This window comes from Rana temporaria, chromosome 4 (genome assembly GCF_905171775.1).
Source record: "Rana temporaria chromosome 4, aRanTem1.1, whole genome shotgun sequence".
Lineage (NCBI taxonomy): Eukaryota > Metazoa > Chordata > Amphibia > Anura > Ranidae > Rana > Rana temporaria.
Genome location: NC_053492.1, coordinates 334,452,397 through 334,471,597, shown reverse-complemented (window position 1 = coordinate 334,471,597; position 19,201 = coordinate 334,452,397). Strand labels below are relative to the sequence as shown.

Genomic DNA, 19,201 nt, shown 5'->3' with positions numbered 1-19,201 from the left:
GCGTGGCCCCCCCCCCGGGTATAACCCACACCCTGTTCTAGCAGCCTCAGTTCGTAACAAGCAGTACAAACAAAGGAGGGGTGGGTGCTGTGTCAGTCCATGAACTCAGAGAAATTGATTTTACGGCGAGTACAAAAATCCTATTTTCTCTTCCGTTCATGGACGGACACAGCATCCTTTCACAGTAGGGACGTCCCCAAGCAGTGTCAAAAATTTTGAGGGGTGGGAAAACACAGCAAACCAGGTTACACCCCAAACAAAACCGGAGTTGATCAACGGAGGAACTCCAACCATAAACTGCTGCCTGTAACACCTGTGGCCGAAGGAGGCATCAGAAGATTTGAAAAAGCAGATCGACGACCAGGTCGCTGCCTTACACACCTGTAACACAGAGGCATGATGCCGGAAATCCCAAGAGGCCCCGATCGCCCTGGTCGAATGCGCCGTAACCCGAAAGGGGGCGCCCGCCCCTTCAGGGCATAGGCCTGAATCACAATCCGTCGGATACACCTAGAAATGGTGGCCGACGAGACTGGCAGGCCCTCTTTTTAGGACCAGCCACCGGCACGAACAGCGAGTCCGACTTCCGGAAGCAGATAAGTACACTCGTAGGGCCCGAACCACATCCAGAGGATGTAAAGTGGCCTCCACCTGGTATTTCGGCTGAGGACATAAGGGTGGAAGTACAATGTCCACATAAATGTGAAAAGCCGAAACGACCTTGGGGAGAAAAGACGGCTGCGGCCGCAGCACCACCTCATCCTTATGGATGACCAAGTAGGGAGCCTTGCAAGACAAGGCCGCCAGTTCAGGCAGACACTCGTCTGATCGAGGTAATTGCTACCAGAAAAAAATCACCTTTTGTGACAGTCAACAAAAAACCTCCCGAATGTCCACAAAGGGAGCATCCTGAACAAACGTACGCACCAAGGAGTGCGACGCCAAGGGTCGCTGAAAGTAAACAGCCAGAGCAGAAATCTGAGTCCTAACCGTACTTAAGGCGAGAGCCTGATCCACTCCCTGCTGCAAAAACAGCAGAATCCTGTACACCACGTGTGTACGAGGGTGCCATTTCATATCCTCACACAGAGATGTAGGCCTTCCACGTATGATGGTAAATCCTACATGAGGTAGACTTCTGTGCACGTAGCACGGTAGAGACCACCGGGCCCAATAGGCCTCGGTCCCTCAGCCCCTGGCTCTCAACAGCCACGTCGCTAAAGCCAGAGACTGTAAAGCAGGGTGGAAGATCGGACCCTGCAACAGAAGAACATCTCTCAGGGGAATACGCTAGGGGGCGTCTGCCACCAGACGCACCAGGTCCGTGTACCAGGAGCGACGCGGCCAATCTGGGGTGATCAGGATTGATAGAAACCCTTCGGCTTCCACTCTACGCAGCAGGCGAGGAAGAAGCTTCAGAGGGAAGGTGTAAATTAGGTGATAGTGACCCAAGGCACCACAAACGCGTCTGACGCGTCTGCCCACGGGTCCTTAAACCCGGCCACTAACCGTAGCACCTACCGATTGAGATGGGACGCTAGAAGGTCCACGTCCGGAGTGCTCCACTTTTGGCACAGACCCTGAAACACCTGCATGTGGAGAAACCTCTTGTCAGGTCACCCGTAGCCAGGTGACAAGTGCACCCTGTAGGGGTCAGGGATGCACCACAGGGAAGTGAATCCTATGGCCGACTACTGCTAGCAGAGACGAAGCGTGAACCTAAGATCACCCAGGGCGCGGAGTCTAAGACCCAGTCTTGTATTCACCAGAGCCTTTGATGGTAAGGATGGTCTTGGCCGCGACTGGGTCCAGGTCGCATCCCCGAGATTCCTCAAGTCACACTCCGAAGCAGTCAGCAAGACAAACAATGGTGATGGACAGGCCGAGGTCAGGGCAACAGGCAGACAAGGATAACCGTGGAACATGCAAATAGTCAGGGGCACGGGCAGACAGGGAAGTCGGGGACAAGCCAAAACGGTACACGGAAGATGATCGTAGCACTCTGCAACCAGGAACTAGCAATACACTGCAGACAGGAACTGAGCATAGGAACACTGTTGAACAGCACTGCAGACCTGTAGAGCAACGGTTAATATAGGCTTCCTGGGATGGACTAGGGTGGAGCCATACAGGAAGAGGAAGTGATAAAAAGGGAAACCAGAACAGGGTCAGCCTCTAATGGATACATGGAGATCAGGTAACCAGACAGACTTGATGCATATTCATGACAGTACCCTCCCTCTTAAGGCCCCTCCCCCTCCCCAGCCGGGAGCCAGGGCTAAAGGGGAATCCCAGAAGAAACCTCCTCGACAAATGGGGCGCAAAGATCTCAGAAGCAGAAATCCAAGACGCCTCCTCAGGACCAAATCCTCTCCAAAGCACAGGACCATCAGACTGGGCAGAGATCAGAGGAACCCTGAAGTCAGGTTGGTTAGAAGGTGACAGGGCACAGGAGTCAAGCTGGATAGCAGGGAAATTAGCAGAAGACAGAGAGCCCTGAAAACAAGGTAGAAAACCCCATTTGGCCGAATGAGGCAATCTATCCAAAGGATGGATTGAGCCCCTTAGACAGGTTGCAGGAGGGCCTGAACAAGAAAAGGTAGGAGACTCACTGGGCATGGGCCGACCTGGCATAGCTGATGCAGAGGCTGATTGAATAGCATAGTCAGGTGTAGTGATTACCCGAATCGCATCACAAGGCGTAGTGACTGCAGAACTCGCAGACAAGTTAGTCTGGCTGTGCGTTTTAGGGACAGTCAACGGTAAACTGGAGTGAATGATCGGCTCAGGTTCACAGACGGGCTCCTCATCCAGAGTGCTACATTGGCTAGAAAATGCATCAGCCTGACTATTGCAGGACACATTCCGGACACCACTACATGTGGTAGGACGAGCAAAAGATTCTGAAATGGTGGCAACAGGAAGTTTCTCTTTTGGGGCAACCTTGGGTAGGCAAGACGTGGAACAGGAGGGACCCCAAGCCAGGATCTGTCCGGCAGTCCAGTCAATGTGAGGAGAATGGAGTCTTAACCAAGGAAGACCCAAAACGATAGGAGCTGAGGTCTTAGGTAGAACAAGGAAGGATATCCACTCCTGGTGAAGTGTACCAGCGCCCTGGGTTGACTGGGTGCCCTAAACGCCCCCCCAACCGGAGAGGCTTGAAACCTGTCGTGACCACTGTCCAGTGGCACGGCAGAAACCAACTTCCCGGTCCGAAGCACCGGAGACGCCAGCCACACCAGGGGAGACTCGACCAGTTGACTCAATTGAATCTGGTAATCCAGAGATGACGGGAGCTTGTCCCAACGTGACAGCAGTTCCCTCTGTAGCACCCTGGTGTGGAATTGGGCATACGTAACTGCCTCGAAAGAGGCCACCATCAGACCCAGAACCCTCATGCAGAATCGCAGAGATGACCACTTCTGGGTCGACAACTGCTGCACTGCAGAATGCAGAGTCTGAAGTTTCTCTGTTAGGAGAAAAAACTCGCGCCTTGGCAGAATCCAGGACTAGTCCCAGGTATTCCAGTCCCTGAGACGGAAACAACACTGACTTCTGGACAATACAGAAGCCAGCCGAACTCTTGGAGAGTCTGACACGTGATAGACATGTCCTCTACTAATTTTGAGTCCAAAGAAGCTCGTAGGAGAATGTCGACCAGATATCCCACGATAACAAACCCCCGCTGACACAGCAGGGCCAGCATCGGGACGAGCACCTTTGTGAAAACCTGTGGTGCCGACACCAAGCCGAACGGGAGGGGCACAAATTGAAAATGGTCCTCCACGACCGCAAAGCACAGAAATCACTGGTGCTTTTTAGCATATGGGAACATGCAGGTACGCGTTCATCCAAGGACGACCCTGATGGAGTGCCTCCATTACCGAGCGAATCAACACCATCCTGAATTTTTGTATTTTAACAAAAAAAACAAACGAGGGCCTCGAGGTCCAGGATGGGACGGACCCCGTCCTTCCTGGGGACTACAAACAGATTGGAGTAAAAACCCCTGAGACCGTTCCATCGAGGGAACTGGCACAATCACTCCCTCGACCAGAAGATCCTGGACAGCCCGACAGAGCCAACCGGAGGAAGCCAGAGGTTGGAGGGAAAAAAACTGTTTGGTAGACAAGAGAGAAACTATCTTGTACCCCGAGGAAACTACTTCGCAACCCCAACGGTTGGAGAGGAGAGACCTCCACCGAGCCGCGAATTCGCGAAGCCGGTCCCCCACCCGAGACACGGGCGGGGGCAGACCTTCAGGTGGAAGCAGGTATGTCCGCAGACTTGTTGGGCTTGCGGCACCAGGTGCGCTACAGCCCCGCAGCAGGGGTCTTGGCACCTTGCAAACCTTCCCCCACCGCACAGGGCGGGCGGAAAAAAAAACGCTTGGGGTAGTAAAGGAGGGCCCTTGCTCAAGGCGAGCCCCCTAGCCCTTCCCAGACTGTGGGAACAGTGTGCTTTTACCACCCGTGGCATCCTTAATGATGCCATACAGGGATGCCCCAAAAGACCGTTCACCCTTAAAGGGTAAATCCACCAAGGACTTCAGCCACACAAGGCGATGCAGTACCACCGCATAGGCGGAAACCCTGGGAAGTAAGAGCGTAACCAGGACCGACTCACAGACACATTTTTGACCCAGAACCAATTGTTCAGCCATGTCCTTGCAGGTCTCGGAAGCCTCCAGCTCCTGCAGCAAAAAAATGTTGCCCGTGCAGTCAGAGTCCGTGACACCAGAGCCCCGGCCAAAACCGGTCTCACAGCCGAACCCCCTACTGCGAAGATGGAGCGGGCCACAGCTTCCATTCTCCCATCCGCGGGGTCCTCAAAGGCAGGAGCTCCATCCACATGGTGGTTAGCTCAACCTGGGCACGGGAGGGTCCACGGACAGAGGAGAGACCCACTTTACTAAAAAGGTCCTGCGGCGTATCTAATTCCTTGTACAACTGTCCCAAAAAAGGAACACAAGGAAAACATTGTCAGTGCGTGGCGGTTTGCGGGACCGAAAAAGGACTGGCACAGCAGGTGCTCCTGCCCCATCCTCAAGTACCGAGTATCACGCCTGTAGAAAAAAATGGCTCCAACATTTCCAATCAGTAACCGACCCTGAACCAGAGTCGCTCTCCCTGTGCGCGTGGGTAAGCCCGCATCATTTGACAATACAGAGCGTCAGATATCCCCAGAAACAGGGAGGGGCGCTATCTGGCCACCAGTCGCTTCAAACTGGCGAGAAAAAAGCCACCAACATTGCATAGCAGATGTGGCAGGGGGAGGGGCAGCAAGGGTTAACACAGGCTTACAGGGGAAGAAGTACCTGTCCAGGCTCCCCAATGCCCCCCCGCTGTGTCACCTAACAGCAAAGCAGAGTCACCCACGGTCACCTTCCGGCCTTACAGAGTATGGGGGCCCCCAGGGAAACTCACCACCTCACCCAGGTGCCGCGCGGTCTGAGAGAAGCCCAAGTGTGCAGAGAAGTCGGCTGTGCTGCGTCTGTCCCTCAGGCAGATTTGCTGTCATTTATGCAGCGCTAAAGCGGCCACACAAGGCCAAACTATTTCTAAGATGGCCGCCGAATGTGTAAAAAACAGTCCTGGACCACAAGAAAATGGCCGCCGAGCTATATAAGGCGGGAGTCTGGCAAAATGGCGGCTGTTGCGCATTTAAAAAGACAGTGACACAGCAAAAAAACAGTACAGCACAAAGTCACCATAGCACACAAAAAGGCCATGTAGTGAACACCACAGGCCCCTGCAGTGAACACTCAGCCCCCGCTACGCACACAAGCCCAGGTGTACCAGAGACCCCAGAAAACCCAAAGCCGCTACACAAATGGGAAAGGAGGGAGAGGAAATAAGGGAGAGAGGAAAGCAGGGCAAGCCCTCAGTCGACCTCCCAGGGGAAAATTCCAGCCAGACCACTTACCTGAGCAAGGGGCCACTACTTACCCGTCCTGCGACCACCGGCTGGAGGTATCCCAGACAGAACCAACGTCTGCTAAACGGCATGGCTGTCGGCCAGACACACTGTGACAAAGCCATAAAAGACCGGTCATATGTGTGCCCTGGAACAAGATGTTCCCCGGCCGCCCCTGGAGCAACGTGGCCTGTCGTGGATGTCCCAAAGCTGAGCAGAGGGCCGGTACACGCTCGATGGCCAACTACAAGAGTCAAGACCCAGTCTGTCGCCCAGTCGGCTGTTGATAGAAGAATCACAGGATTCAAAAATGCAGGAACAAAATAATAAAAAGCGAAAAAAAATCGCAAAAAAAAAAATCTACAGGACTCCAGAAGTGCCTGACCTCTCCTGTCATTAGGCAGGAAAAAACTGAGGCTGCTAGAGCAGGGTGTGGTTAATACCCGGGGGGGCACGCCCCTTGGGAGGAGCTGCACCGAGGAATGTGTTAACACTTAAAGTGCTTTTTTTCTGCCTAAACTCTCCTAAAGGAAGTGGATATAACCCTACTGTCAAAGGATGCTGTGTCCGTCCATGAACGGAAGAGAAAAGCATGTTTATATTTTGCTGAAATTCAAGACTCCAGGCACAGCGATCAGCTGTGCTTTTAGCTGTGGTTGCATTTAGCCGCGGCACGATTTCGAACGGGGATCCGACTTGGATCCCTGCCAATACCAAGCACTGTGTCTGGTATGAATCTTGAGGGGGAACTCCACGCCAAATTTCAAATAAAAAACTGGCATGGGTTCCCCCAACAGGAGCATGGGCCCTCGGGGTCTGGTATGGATATTAAGGGGAACCCCCGTACGCTGAAAAAACAGTGTGGGGTTTACCCCCAAAATCCATACCAGACCTGTTTCCGAGCAGCAGCCCAGCCGGTCAAGAAAGGGGGTGGGGACGAGCGAGAGCCCCCCCCTCCTTAACCGTGCCAGGCCGCATGCCCTCAACATGGGGGGGTAGGTGCTTGGGGCAGGGGGGGAGCCCTGTCGCCCCCCCACCCCAAAGCACCTGTCCCCATGATTATGAGGACAGAGCCTCTTCCCGACAACACTGGCTGTTGGTTGTCGGGGTCTGGGGAGCTTATCGGAATCTGGGAGCCTGTTTTAATAAGGGGGCCCCCAGATGCCAGCCCCCCAGCCTAGGTGAATGAGTATAGGGTACATAATACCCCTATTCATTCACCTGGCGGAAAAAGAATGTAACGAGGGGGGCCCTGCTTCTTCAAAGACTTCTGCCGGGGGTCCCAGTCTTCACCGCCATCCGGTTTTCTTCCGCCGGTGGGGGGGCCCTGCTTTCTTCTTTAGCTCTTTTACAGCGGCCCCCTCCTGGGCTTCTTCAGCCGGGGGGGTCCCAGTCTTCACCGCGTCTGTTTCTCTTCCGCTGGGGACTCCCGGATTCCGATAATCTCCCCTCCCGCAGATCCCGATAACCAAAGGCCAGAATTGTCGGGAAGAGGCCCTGTCCTCATCAACATGGGGACAGGTGCTTTGGGGTGGGGGCCCCCCTGCCCCAAAGCACCTACCCCCCCATGTTGAGGGCATGCGGCCTGGCACGGTTGAGGGGGGCCCTCGCTCGTCCCCACCCTCTTTTTCCTGACCAGCCGAGATGCTGCTCGGATATAGGTCTGTTATGGAATTTGGGGGAACCCCATGCCGTTTTTCCGGCGTACTGGGGGTTCCCCTTAAAATTCATAGCAGACTCAAGAGCCTGATATGCTCCTGTAGGGGGAACCCATGCCGGTTTTTTAATTGAAATTTGGCGTGGAGTTCCCCCTCAAGATTCATACCAAATGCAGCTTACAGTGCACTACTTTTACCAGCGGTTACGTGCCGATAGCTGCGGGATTTCGCAGCTGGACTCATCCAGTTCTAATTTTTCTATCCGCACAAACCCGCGGGTAACAAAACCGCAGGTACAGTAGGTGAACCCGATATTGTGTCAATCTCGCTCTCTTTCTCGGCGAGATTGAGCACCTACGAGCCCCATCGCGGGAGCCAGCGCCGAGCTGGCTTGCCGCGATGGAGACAGAGCCGTCATAGAAGCGACGGGAGATCCGACTTGGATTCCCGCCAATTCTACACGTGTGCGGCGTTTGTTATGAATCCTGAGGGGGAAGTCCCCGCCGGATTTTAAATAAAAATCCGGCATGGGTTCCCCCCTCAGGAGCATACCGGGCTCTTAGGTCTGTTATGGGTTGTAAGGAGAGCCCCCCTACGCCGAAAAAAATGGCGTAGGGGGTCCCCCTACAATCCATACCAGACCCGTATCCAAAGCACGCTACCCGGCCGGCCAGGAAGGGAGTGGGGACAAGCGAGCGCACCCCCCCTCCTGAGCCGTACCAGGCTGCATGCCCTCAACATGGGGGGGTTGGGTGCTCTGGGGCAGGGGGGCGCACTGCGGCCCCCCCACCTCAGAGCACCCTGTCCCCATGTTGATGAGGACAGGGCCCCTTCCCGACAACCCTGGCCGTTGGTTGTCGGGGTATGCGGGCGGGAGGCTTATCGGAATCTGGGAGCCCCCTTTAATAAGGGGGCCCCCAGATACCGGCCCCCCACCCTAAGTGAATGGTTATGGGGTACATCGTACCCCTACCCATTCACCTGTAGGAAAAATGTAAAAGTTAATAAACACACCACACAAGGGTTTTTAAAATAATTTATTTTTCTGCTCCGGAGGCCCCCCCTGTCTTATTAGCTCTGTTTACCAGGGGGGGCTTCTTCTTTGACGTCTTCGGGTGGGTGGGGGCCGCCGTCTGGTTCTCTTCCACCGCCGGGGGGGTCGCTTTTAAAAAAGCCCCCCCCCCCGGCGGGTTTCCTCCGGCGTCTTCGGCGGGGGGCTTCTTCCGCTATCCCGACGGGTCTTCTCCGCTATCCGGGGGGTCTTCTCAGAAGTGAAGAACATGACGTCACAGCACGGAAGAAGAACTCACAGCGGAGAGCGGCGAAGATAGAAGGAGACCCCCGGAGAGCTGAGAAGACCCCCCGGATAGCGGAGAAGACCTGTCGGGATAGCGGAAGAAGCCCCCCGCCGAAGACGCCGGAGGAAACCCGCCGGGGGGTGGGGGCTTTTTTAAATGTGACCCCCCCCCGCGGTGGAAGAGAACCAGACGGCGGCCCCCACCCACCCGAAGACGTCAAAGAAGAAGCCCCCTCTGGTAAACAGAGCTAATAAAGAAGACAGGGGGGGCCTCCGGAGCAGAAAAATAAATTTTAAAAACCCTTGTGTGGTGTGTTTATTAACTTTTACATTTTTCCTACAGGTGAATGGGTAGGGGTACGATGTACCCCATATCCATTCACTTAGGGTGGTGGGCCCCCTTATTAAAGGGGGCTCCCAGATTCCGATAAGCCTCCCGCCCGCATACCCCGACAACCAACGGCCAGGGTTGTCGGGAAGGGGCCCTGTCCTCATCAACATGGGGACAGGGTGCTCTGAGGTGGGGGGGCCGCAGTGCGCCCCCCTGCCCCAGAGCACCCAACCCCCCCATGTTGAGGGCATTCAGCCTGGTACGGCTCAGGAGGGGGGGGGGGGCGCTCGCTCGTCCCCACTCCCTTCCTGGCCGGCCGGGTAGCGTGCTTTGGATACGGGTCTGGTATGGATTGTAGGGGGACCCCCTACGCCGTTTTTTTTCGGCGTAGGGGGGCTCTCCTTACAACCCATAACAGACCTAAGGGCCCGGTATGCTCCTGAGGGGGGAACCCATGCCGGATTTTTATTTAAAATCCGGCGGGGACTTCCCCCTCAGGATTCATAACAAACGCCGCACACGTGTAGAATTGGCGGGAATCCAAGTCGGATCTCCCGTCGCTTCTATGACGCGCTTGCTGGGATGTGCTGTCACTATTCCAGTGAGTGCGAGATCTCGGCACCATGTCGCCGAGAATCAGCGCGATGCTGTCGTGCTAAAAACACAATATCACAAACACCTACTGTAACTGTAGTGTGTGAATCATGTCATAGGAAAGCATTGTGTGCTTCTAGCTGCGGTAAAATCCGCAGCTAAAAGCACCAATTTTATCTGTCCGTGTGAAAGGGGCCCAACACTGCACCCTGAACGTTTGGCAAACACCTGCCAGACAATTCTCTGCTCATGGATGTCTGTAGATGTCAAATTCTGCCTGTAAATGTGTGTATGACCACCCCCACCACCATAGAACTTATACAACCCTAGGTATACATATGTTAAACACCCTCAATCTCCCAGAATTTTGTATAACAAAAAGTACAAGTTTTATTTATTATTATTCCCCTTTAGAGTAAATATACTTAAAAAAAAAAAAACATTTGTGATACATGGGATCAAAAAGTTTCGATTTTTTTTCAGCACGCCAATGGATGGCAGCACAAGGCTGCATGCACAACCACAGGAAGCACCAACCTTCATAAGTCAGCGTGTCAAAAGACATTGTCCTGGGTACATCGGGAGCTGTGCAACTGGTGCTATTCTGACAATGTGCATTACCACGTCTGTGATTTCATCATTGACAGTAAGTTAGAACAAAGAGCACATTCATTCTGAATGAAACTGGGCAAATCTGCCACAGAGACATTTGACATGATTCAGCAAGTTTGTGGCGATGATGCAATGAGTTGTTTGAGGTGCCATCTGTTGGCATTTTATAAAGCTTGTGTTGCAAAACTTTTTGATATCACCTTATATGTTACACAAGTCTTTTTATTATTATTGAATTGACACTAAACTAAATTTAAAAAAACACACACAATTACTACTGTTTGGCCTTGTAATCCATACTTCTTGAAATTTCCTACTGTGTTTTAAAATGTGCTTCTGCATCTTTGTACTACCAAACCTTTCCTTTGCCAGTTTGTTTGGAATGAGCAGAGCATTAGTCTCTGGTCAATGTCAGGAGCAAGCAAGAGAGGGTGGCTATGTTCCTTAATGCTATGGTAAACAAAGCCTCTGACAGTAAGTTGAGGCAGAAAAATTAATAGAAGAATTTAAAATTTGGAGATGTATATATATATATATATATAATTTTTATAATAGCTTACCTGTAAAATCCTTTTCTTGGAGTACATCACTGGACACATAGTCTAGTAATTACTAAGTGGGTTATATTCCACCTTCAGGTGCTGGACACGGATGTAATCAGACAGAAAGTATTCTCCCTATATAGCACCTCAGTTTTTGTAGCAAAGAAATAAGAGTCCCAATATCCCCAAACAAGAGGAGCGGGAGCTCTGTGTCCCGTGATGTTCTCCAAGAAAAGTATTTTAAAGGTAAGCCGTTATAAAAATCCTATTTTCTTTACCGTACATCACAGAACACAGAGTCTAGCAATTACTAAGTGGGACATCCCAAAGCAATGCCTACTGAGATGCCTACAAAGAACGCAGACCGCCATCATCAAAAGCGGCATTCTCTTGCCGTCTTACATTCACCTGATAGAAATTAGTGAACGTAAGCACCAACAACCAAGTTGCGCCCTTGCAAATCTGAGTCAAAGGCTCCGCGCATGAAGGGCTTACTATCCTGGTAGGGTGCACTCTAAAAGAAACAGGGGGAAACCCTCTCTTTAAACCCCAAGCCTGAAAACTGAAAAATAACCTGAAAACAGTTGATTTAGATGCTGCCTGCCCTTTCCTGGGGCCTCCTGGTAGCATTAGTTTTCAGTATACGAGCAGCCTCTTCAGATAGGCATTGACTGTTCTCACTCTAACGAGAGAGTGTAACCATTGTAACAGCCGCTCTGCCTGCCCATTTCTAGGGTCTTCTGGCAGCACAACAAAATGTCAGTTACCTATATCTGAAACCTTCAGATAGATTTTCAACTGCTCTCATCTACAGCCCTCAAAATTTCCACTCGCCTACTAGCATTTGGCGAGTGGATTTAAGCTGGGGGCGAGTGATGACAGGGCTGCATGACCAATCTCCCTCAAATCTGTGCCTACACTTAGAGTCCAGATGAGATTGGCGGCCGAAGAGGAAAGGTGCATGCTCGGGAAAAGTAGTCTGGTGAGCCGCACACAGGCAGAGCAGTACACACAGGTGCTCTCTTTACAATTCTCATTAAGCCATGGGACCCAACAGTATGACCTCTCTGAGCCTGCCCCCCTCCCCCAGGCCCCGACCAATGTAGCTGGAGAGCAGAAAGTAATGAGTGAGGTGGAGGATTGCAAAAATTACCACTCCGGTGCAGCGCTCACTGAAAGTTGCCCTGACATGAGAGCGGCAGCCTTCTAGTTTGTCCCTCTGGTCTGCCCCCAGTGCCCTATCCCTCTGGTCTGCCCCCAGTGCCCTGTCCCTCTGGTCTGCCCCCAGTGCCCTGTCCCTCTGGTCTGCCCCCAGTGCCCTGTCCCAGTGCCCTGTCCCTCTGGTCTGCCCCCAGTGCCCTGTCCCTCTGGTCTGCCCCCAGTGCCCTGTCCCTCTGGTCTGCCCCCAGTGCCCTGTCCCTCTGGTCTGCCCCCAGTGCCCTGTCCCTCTGGTCTGCCCCCAGTGCCCTGTCCCTCTGGTCTGCCCCCAGTGCCCTGTCCCTCTGGTCTGCCCCCAGTGCCCTGTCCCTCTGGTCTGCCCCCAGTGCCCTGTCCCTCTGGTCTGCCCCCAGTGCCCTGTCCCTCTGGTCTGCCCCCAGTGCCCTGTCCCATTTTGTTAAAGTTGTTGTTGGTAATATTTAATTTTGTAACTTGATTTTGCATAAAACATTGTCATTCCATGAGATAATCTACGAGGGCGTGTTTACGGGTGCAATTAGGCGCAGGGCAGTGTATGAAATTGGGTGGGGCAACTGGTGGCGAGTAACTCTTGAGGCCTGGCTAGTAGCCCTGTCATCTATATTGAGAGAAAAGCAATAACTTTTCCTTCAGCAGGACAAGGTTCTGTAAAAAAGGAAGGCAAGAATATCAATTTTTTTGTTAATAAATTATTTTTTATTTAAAGATTTGCTCTTGTGGTACACTCTATACTTTCAATCATATACAAAAGATATATTAAACATTAAAAATACATTTAGTTATATTTCCATAAATACATTATTTTTATAATCAACAGTGTTACCTTTTGTGTATTTCTATTTTTCTTTTTCCTTCCTCCCTTCCTTCCCCTCCCCTCCCCCCTCCTCCCCCTCACCTTGTTTATACCTTATTGTGTCTAAGTATCGTTTTCCTTTTCTTTTTTTCCCTCTGCCCCCAGACTTCTCTAGGGTTTAATATATATACTTTTTCTCAATTAGATTATACTTTTTTACTCCTTTGCATCTTACCCCCTCCTCCACCCCACTAAGCTCCCCATCTCCTGAGTCTATCCCTTACCAGTTGTGGTGGTGCAAGACTTGCCATATAAGATCAAAACTGCTCGTTTCCCCCATGTGGCTGTATGACAATCTCTCTCTTAGAAGTAGGGAGTTTATGTATTGGATCCACTGCCTCCCTGTGGGTACCCCTGGTTCCATTCAATGTTGTGCAATAAGTTTTCTTGCGTGATATAACAATCTGGTTATCATAAGATACATGCCTTTCGAGAACAGCTCGGCATCTATAGCACAAAGTAGGTACACCAAGGGATCTAAAGAAACTGGTACCGGAGACAATCTTGTTATACACTGGGAGACTTCCTCCCAATACCAATGTAATGTTGGGCATCTCCGATCAGGTGTATAAAATCCCCTTGATGTACTTAACACTGTGCATTGGGGAGAATTTCTTCCCCCCCCCCCCCCACTTATACATATGTAATGGTGTTCTATATGCCCTATGCAAAAAAAATAATTGTGAGTCTAAGACACAGATACCGATACTAACGGGATGGATTCTAAAGCTCTGTCCCACTGATTCTGATCTATATCCCCTACATCTTCTGCCCATTTACTACGGCATCTTAAAGTGGTATGGTCCTGCGCCATAGATAGTTTCATATACATTGATATTAATCCTTTCCGATCATCTGTTCCGAGGACTTCCTCCATCAGGGGTGATGACACTATTGCTAATGATTGTGTTATTTGTTGTGCCTGCAGAGCGTGTCGAATTTGGAGGTATTGATAAAACCCCCTTGGGTTTAACTGGAATTCCTGGCACAGCTGTTTGTATGTTTTTAATACCTCCCCCTCATACAGCTGTGAAAAAAAAAATTCCTTTCTCTTTCCATAGGGTAAATCCCCTTAAAGCGGGAGTTCACCCAAAGATCAACTCTCTGCAGTTAGATCCAGCATACTGCTGACATCTGCAGTATGCTGGTCTTTTTTTTGGTACTTATCGTTTTTGCAGTATTTCTTCTATGGCTCCGAGCGGGGAATCCTGCGGGGAATGGGCGTTCCCGAAGGCAAGCAAGTTGATTGACGGCCTTCGATAGCGCGTCACGGCTTCCGAAAATTGCCGCGGTGACACTTGGCTGTTTACAGCGCCTGCCATGTAGAGCTGACTGCGCAGGCGCCGTAAATTGCCGAGTCTCACTCGTGTGTATTTTCGGAAGCCGTGACGCGCTATCGAAGGCTGTCAATCAACTTCCTTGTCTTCGGGAACGCCTATATCGGAGCCATAGAAGAAATACTGCTAAAACGATAAGTATCCAAAAAAAAAAAAAAAAAAGACCAGCATACTGCAGATGTCAGCAGTATGCTGGATCTAACTGCAGAAAGTTGATTTTTGGGTGAACTCCCGCTTTAATTCCTGTAGCTCTGGGTATCTTGGGTTATGCCATATCGGCGTAAAAGGCAGCAGACCGGTTATCCCCACAGCTTTCCGGGTCCCCCCCCCATACCCTTTTACGAAGAGTGCATATCTGAGCAGAATATGGGATACTGGGCAAATCCATTTCCAGATGTGATGCTGCCTCTAAATTGGGGACAGATATAGTCACCAAATTACATATAGGGTCCTCCCCACCCCCAACCCACCAACTGCTGAAGCTGGGAGGCCAAAAAATACATTTTTGGATAAGGGACTGCCAGGCTTCCTGTCTTTCTATACTGAAGGGTAGCTAAACTTATTCTGGCTTCCTTCTTCCAAATGAAATCCCTTGTTAGTGAGTAAATTTGTTTAAACCATTTATTTGTGATCCATGTAGGTGAATTTTGAAAGACGTATAGAAACTGTGGTGCCCATACAATTTTTATTAAATTTGCCTGTCCTACCACTGACAATGGAAGATAACCCCAACTATTACATTTCTCCCTCTGTCTGTCCAACAGAGGGTCCAAGTTCAACCGAAGATACTCAGCCGGGTCTGGGGATACCACCACTCCCAGGTATTTAAAGCTATTGGTTATCATAATCTGTTCTGCTCCCGCTGGCAGGGGTTCCCTTAACTTAGCAAATGGGCATCAAAATAGATTTGGACCAGTTAATGGCAAAACACAAGAAGTTTCTGAAGTCCCCTATTATGCTCATCACTACCCGCAACGAGTTGGCTGAGTCACCTAAACGAGTGTGTCATCCGCATACAGTGATATTTTATCTTCCCTCTGGCCCCTACGAAACACCACCACCTCTGTAGCGGTACAGATCATAATAGATAGAGGCTCGACAGCTAGCGCGAACAGCAATGGGCACCTTTGCCGGGTCCCTCTATACAAATCAAATGCAGGGGTAAGCTTCTTGTTGATGCAAAGTCTAGCTCTGGGCTTTGAATAAAGCACCTTTATCCATTCTATGTACCTACTCCCCAGTCCAAATCTCCAAGAGGTAGGGCCACTCCACGCTATCGAAGGCCTTAGCGGCGTAAAGGGACAGAATGGCCCTACCCCCCGGATTATCCACCGGCACCTGTAAGTTCATATATAATCGCTGTATATTATCTGCTGTAGAGTGACTGGGTATAAAGCGTGACTGGTCCAGGTGTACTAGTTTGTCAATTACCCGGGATAACCTTGTGGCCAGGATTTTAGCCAAGAGCTTGACATCGATTTCTTTACTGAATGCAGGACGATAAGAGTCCAACAGGAGCCTATCTTTTCCCGGCTTTAAATACTATGATTATCGCCTCCTGCATGCTATCTGACAAGATACCCGTTTTAGCTACCTCCTGCAAGACCTGTAGCAAAGAAGGCAGGAGAATCTCCTCATAGTGGCAGTAGACCTCCACCGGTATCCCATCTGGTCCTGGAGATTAATGTTGTGGAGCCCCTTCTAGGGCTTCCTTTAACTCCATCAGGGTTATGGGTGAATTTGACACTTCCCTATCTACCTTAAAAAGCTGTGGAAACTGGCAGGCTTGTAACAAAGCCATATTTGTTGAACTATAACTGGCTTTAGAGGAGTATAGGTTAAAAATCTTTTAAGATGTCATCCTCAGAGGTGTGAATCTCCCCAGTTTTAACCTTTATTGCTGAAATATTAGAGGATTCCCGCTGCTCCCTGGCTATAAGGGCAAGCCGCTGGGCCGTATTTCCCCCCTCCTCAAAATAGCTTTGCTGCTGAAAATATCTACTCGTCTCTGATGCAGACAGCAGAACAGAATTATACAAAGATCGCGGCTCTATCCAAGAGCAATGTTTGGCTCGAGAGGGATCCGCTACCAGTGCCTGTTCTCTAGCCTTCTGTTCGTCCCGTACCTTATTCTCCCATTCCCTGAAACAAGATTTTATACCCGATATCTCTTTAAAGTGGAGTTCCACCCATAAATATAACATTACATCCAGGGCTCAAGTCCTGCGGGAACGCGTGGGAACGGAGTTCCTGCACTTTTTTCACAGCAGGAACTCAGTTCCCTTTGCAGGACTAGAGCAGCCGAGCCACCCGAGCCAATCCTTCACTAAGCGGCGATGCCCAGCTCAAGTCACTGTCGGGGGCAGGCAAACCTTAGTAATCCTTTATGTTACTGGCCGCTTGATGTAAATGGATTCATCGGGTAGTGTGCGAGTATTCCGTCACTTCCGCAATGTCTCCTGGGAGCTTTTGTCATTGTTCCCAGGAGACATTGCGGAGGTCTGCCGCGAGTTATTGCAGGGTTTAGAAAGAACTTGCGGTTTAGTAATTATGCATATGAGCGTATCTTTTTTTTTGGTGGGGGAGTGGATCTTGGGTGGGAGTTCCCACACTTTTTTTTTTACATCAGTAGTTTTAAAAAAATGTCATTAGTCCTTTACGAAAAAAATGTTTTTTTTTAGATGCCTTCAAAGTGTTGTTGCTAGGCAGAATAGTTAATCTTCCCACTTCCTGCACCTAGGTGCTTAATGCTTCCTAACCTACACCGCACAGACTCCTGGGAATGTAGTGGGTGTAACTTTCCAGGAGTCTGTGCACTCCCCAGTCTCAAAGAATCATGCGACTTGGACAGCACAGGTGCTGAAACCTGATCTGACACTGCTTGTGCAGCACTGAGCATGTGCGAGATCTGCAAGGCTGAAATCCAGGAAGTCATACAGTCTGGCTTCATGATGCCCACACTTAAGATGGCACCAGTCAATTACTATTTTATAAAGTGTCTAAATGCTGTAACAACCTAACAAAATGGACCTTAGTTTACAGACTAACTTTACTAGAATACATTAAGCTTGTGTATTACAGGGGTATTTATATTTAAAAAGTGAAATTGTGGCCGGAACTCTGCTTTAATAAGGCATCCCCTCAGAAATGCCTTAAAGGGGTTGTAAAGGAAATGTTTTTTTCATAATAAGCATCCTTTAGCTGCAGACATTCCTCTTTTCACTTCCTCATTGTTCGTTTTTGCTCAGAAGTTGCTAAATTTCTTCTCTGTTCTGTTCACTTGCTGCTTGTCTGATTTTACTGACCACCGTGATGGGAGGCTTGACTGCGGTGGTCAGAAACGTGCTCAGCCCCTCCTGGGAACTACATCTTTGTGTTAGACTTCAAGGAGGTGTGAATTACTGGGTGTGCTGCAGTTCATACTGGGAAATGTAATTCTTACATGAACAAATGATGCAAACCAGGAAGTGAATGAGAACAGAAACTAGAATGCCGGAGGTGATATAGATGAAGGAATTTAATAGGTATTTACTTGTTTTTTAAACAGAATAATTACACTATTCTGTCTGTCTACCTTGCAGACATTAATTTTAGGCAAAAAATGTTTTTCCTTTAGTGACCCTTTAAGTGTGTCCCACACTTTCACTGCACTGGCGGATCCCCTGTTTAAAGTGTAGAAACTCACGTACTGCCTCTCTAATTCCATCCAATGGGGGAAAAAAGGTCAACCAGTAGGGGTTCACCTTCCATAGTGGGCGGTCTGATATAACGAAGGCACCGATACATACCCAGAATGGTGAGTGGTCCGATATCAAGCGTGGCTCATAAGCCAAGTCTTCTACCCGTTGCATTAGCACCTCATTTCCCAAACCTAAATCTGCACGGGATGTGTTATCTATACGTAGAATGGTATTACATTGGATATTTATGCAAGTTCAACAGGTAGACAGAGTCGGGTCTCATGTGTTTCCTGCCAAAAAATTACCTGGAGTTTCATTTTATCAAAGTATTTAAACATTGCCTTTCTTTTAAACCTTATTCCTCAGGCCCCTGACATTCCATGTCATTAATAATATAGGGAAATATATAGCTGCGCTAAACCAAAAAATATGCTACTGATAAGGGAGCACATCAAATGCACACATGGGCCAATACATAAACCATGTGTGCCTATTTAGTGAAAGACTATGAGCATCTATATTGACACAAATGTAAACATCAAAATAAATCCGAGTGCAAATCACATTTGACAGATGGGACTCTAATCGACATGCGTGCTGAATCTGCAAATAAAAATAAGTCCTAATCCATCTGGTGGATGGAATGGATAGTGACAGGAAAGTGATTCAAAGGTTCAATTAAAGTCCCGGTAAATATAGAAAGTCTGTATATGAAAAAATAATTGTACACCCGTGCACACTCCAACAAATGGTATCCTCGTGATCCCGTGTAGGCCCGCTGTGAATCCGCCATCTTAAGTCAAAGAATCTGCTTACCGGATACAAAGGTCCCCATGGACCAAATGCAGCATATAGAATCCAGCAGAGAACCGGTAACTGTTGTGTCCACAGTATGGCAAGGATCAGGAACACTCCATATAAATCACTCATAGGCAGTGGGTCATGTAAAAAGGAAAGGCCTTACATAGCATAAAATCAGGAGGTTTATTGTTAAAAACAGGGTTAGGTAAACAACTCACATTTCTGTAGATAAAAACACGCCTTGAGCCTGTAGAGCCGGCCGGACGCTAACAGGCAAACCCGTTCGTGTAGAGATTTCTGCGAAAGAGGGGGATGGCGTCAGCACATCGCTCGCTCCGCCCGACGCGTTTCGTGATAGGTCACTTCGTCTAGGGGCACGGGCG

At 49.8% G+C, this 19,201-nt stretch overlaps 1 protein-coding gene across 2 annotated transcripts in view; it reads right to left on the bottom strand.

Moving 5' to 3' along the window:
• The window catches only part of MTR (5-methyltetrahydrofolate-homocysteine methyltransferase), a 1,155,773-nt gene that overhangs the window by 786,336 nt on the left and 350,236 nt on the right, over positions 1-19,201 (bottom strand). The gene's annotated exons all lie outside the window — the stretch shown is intronic.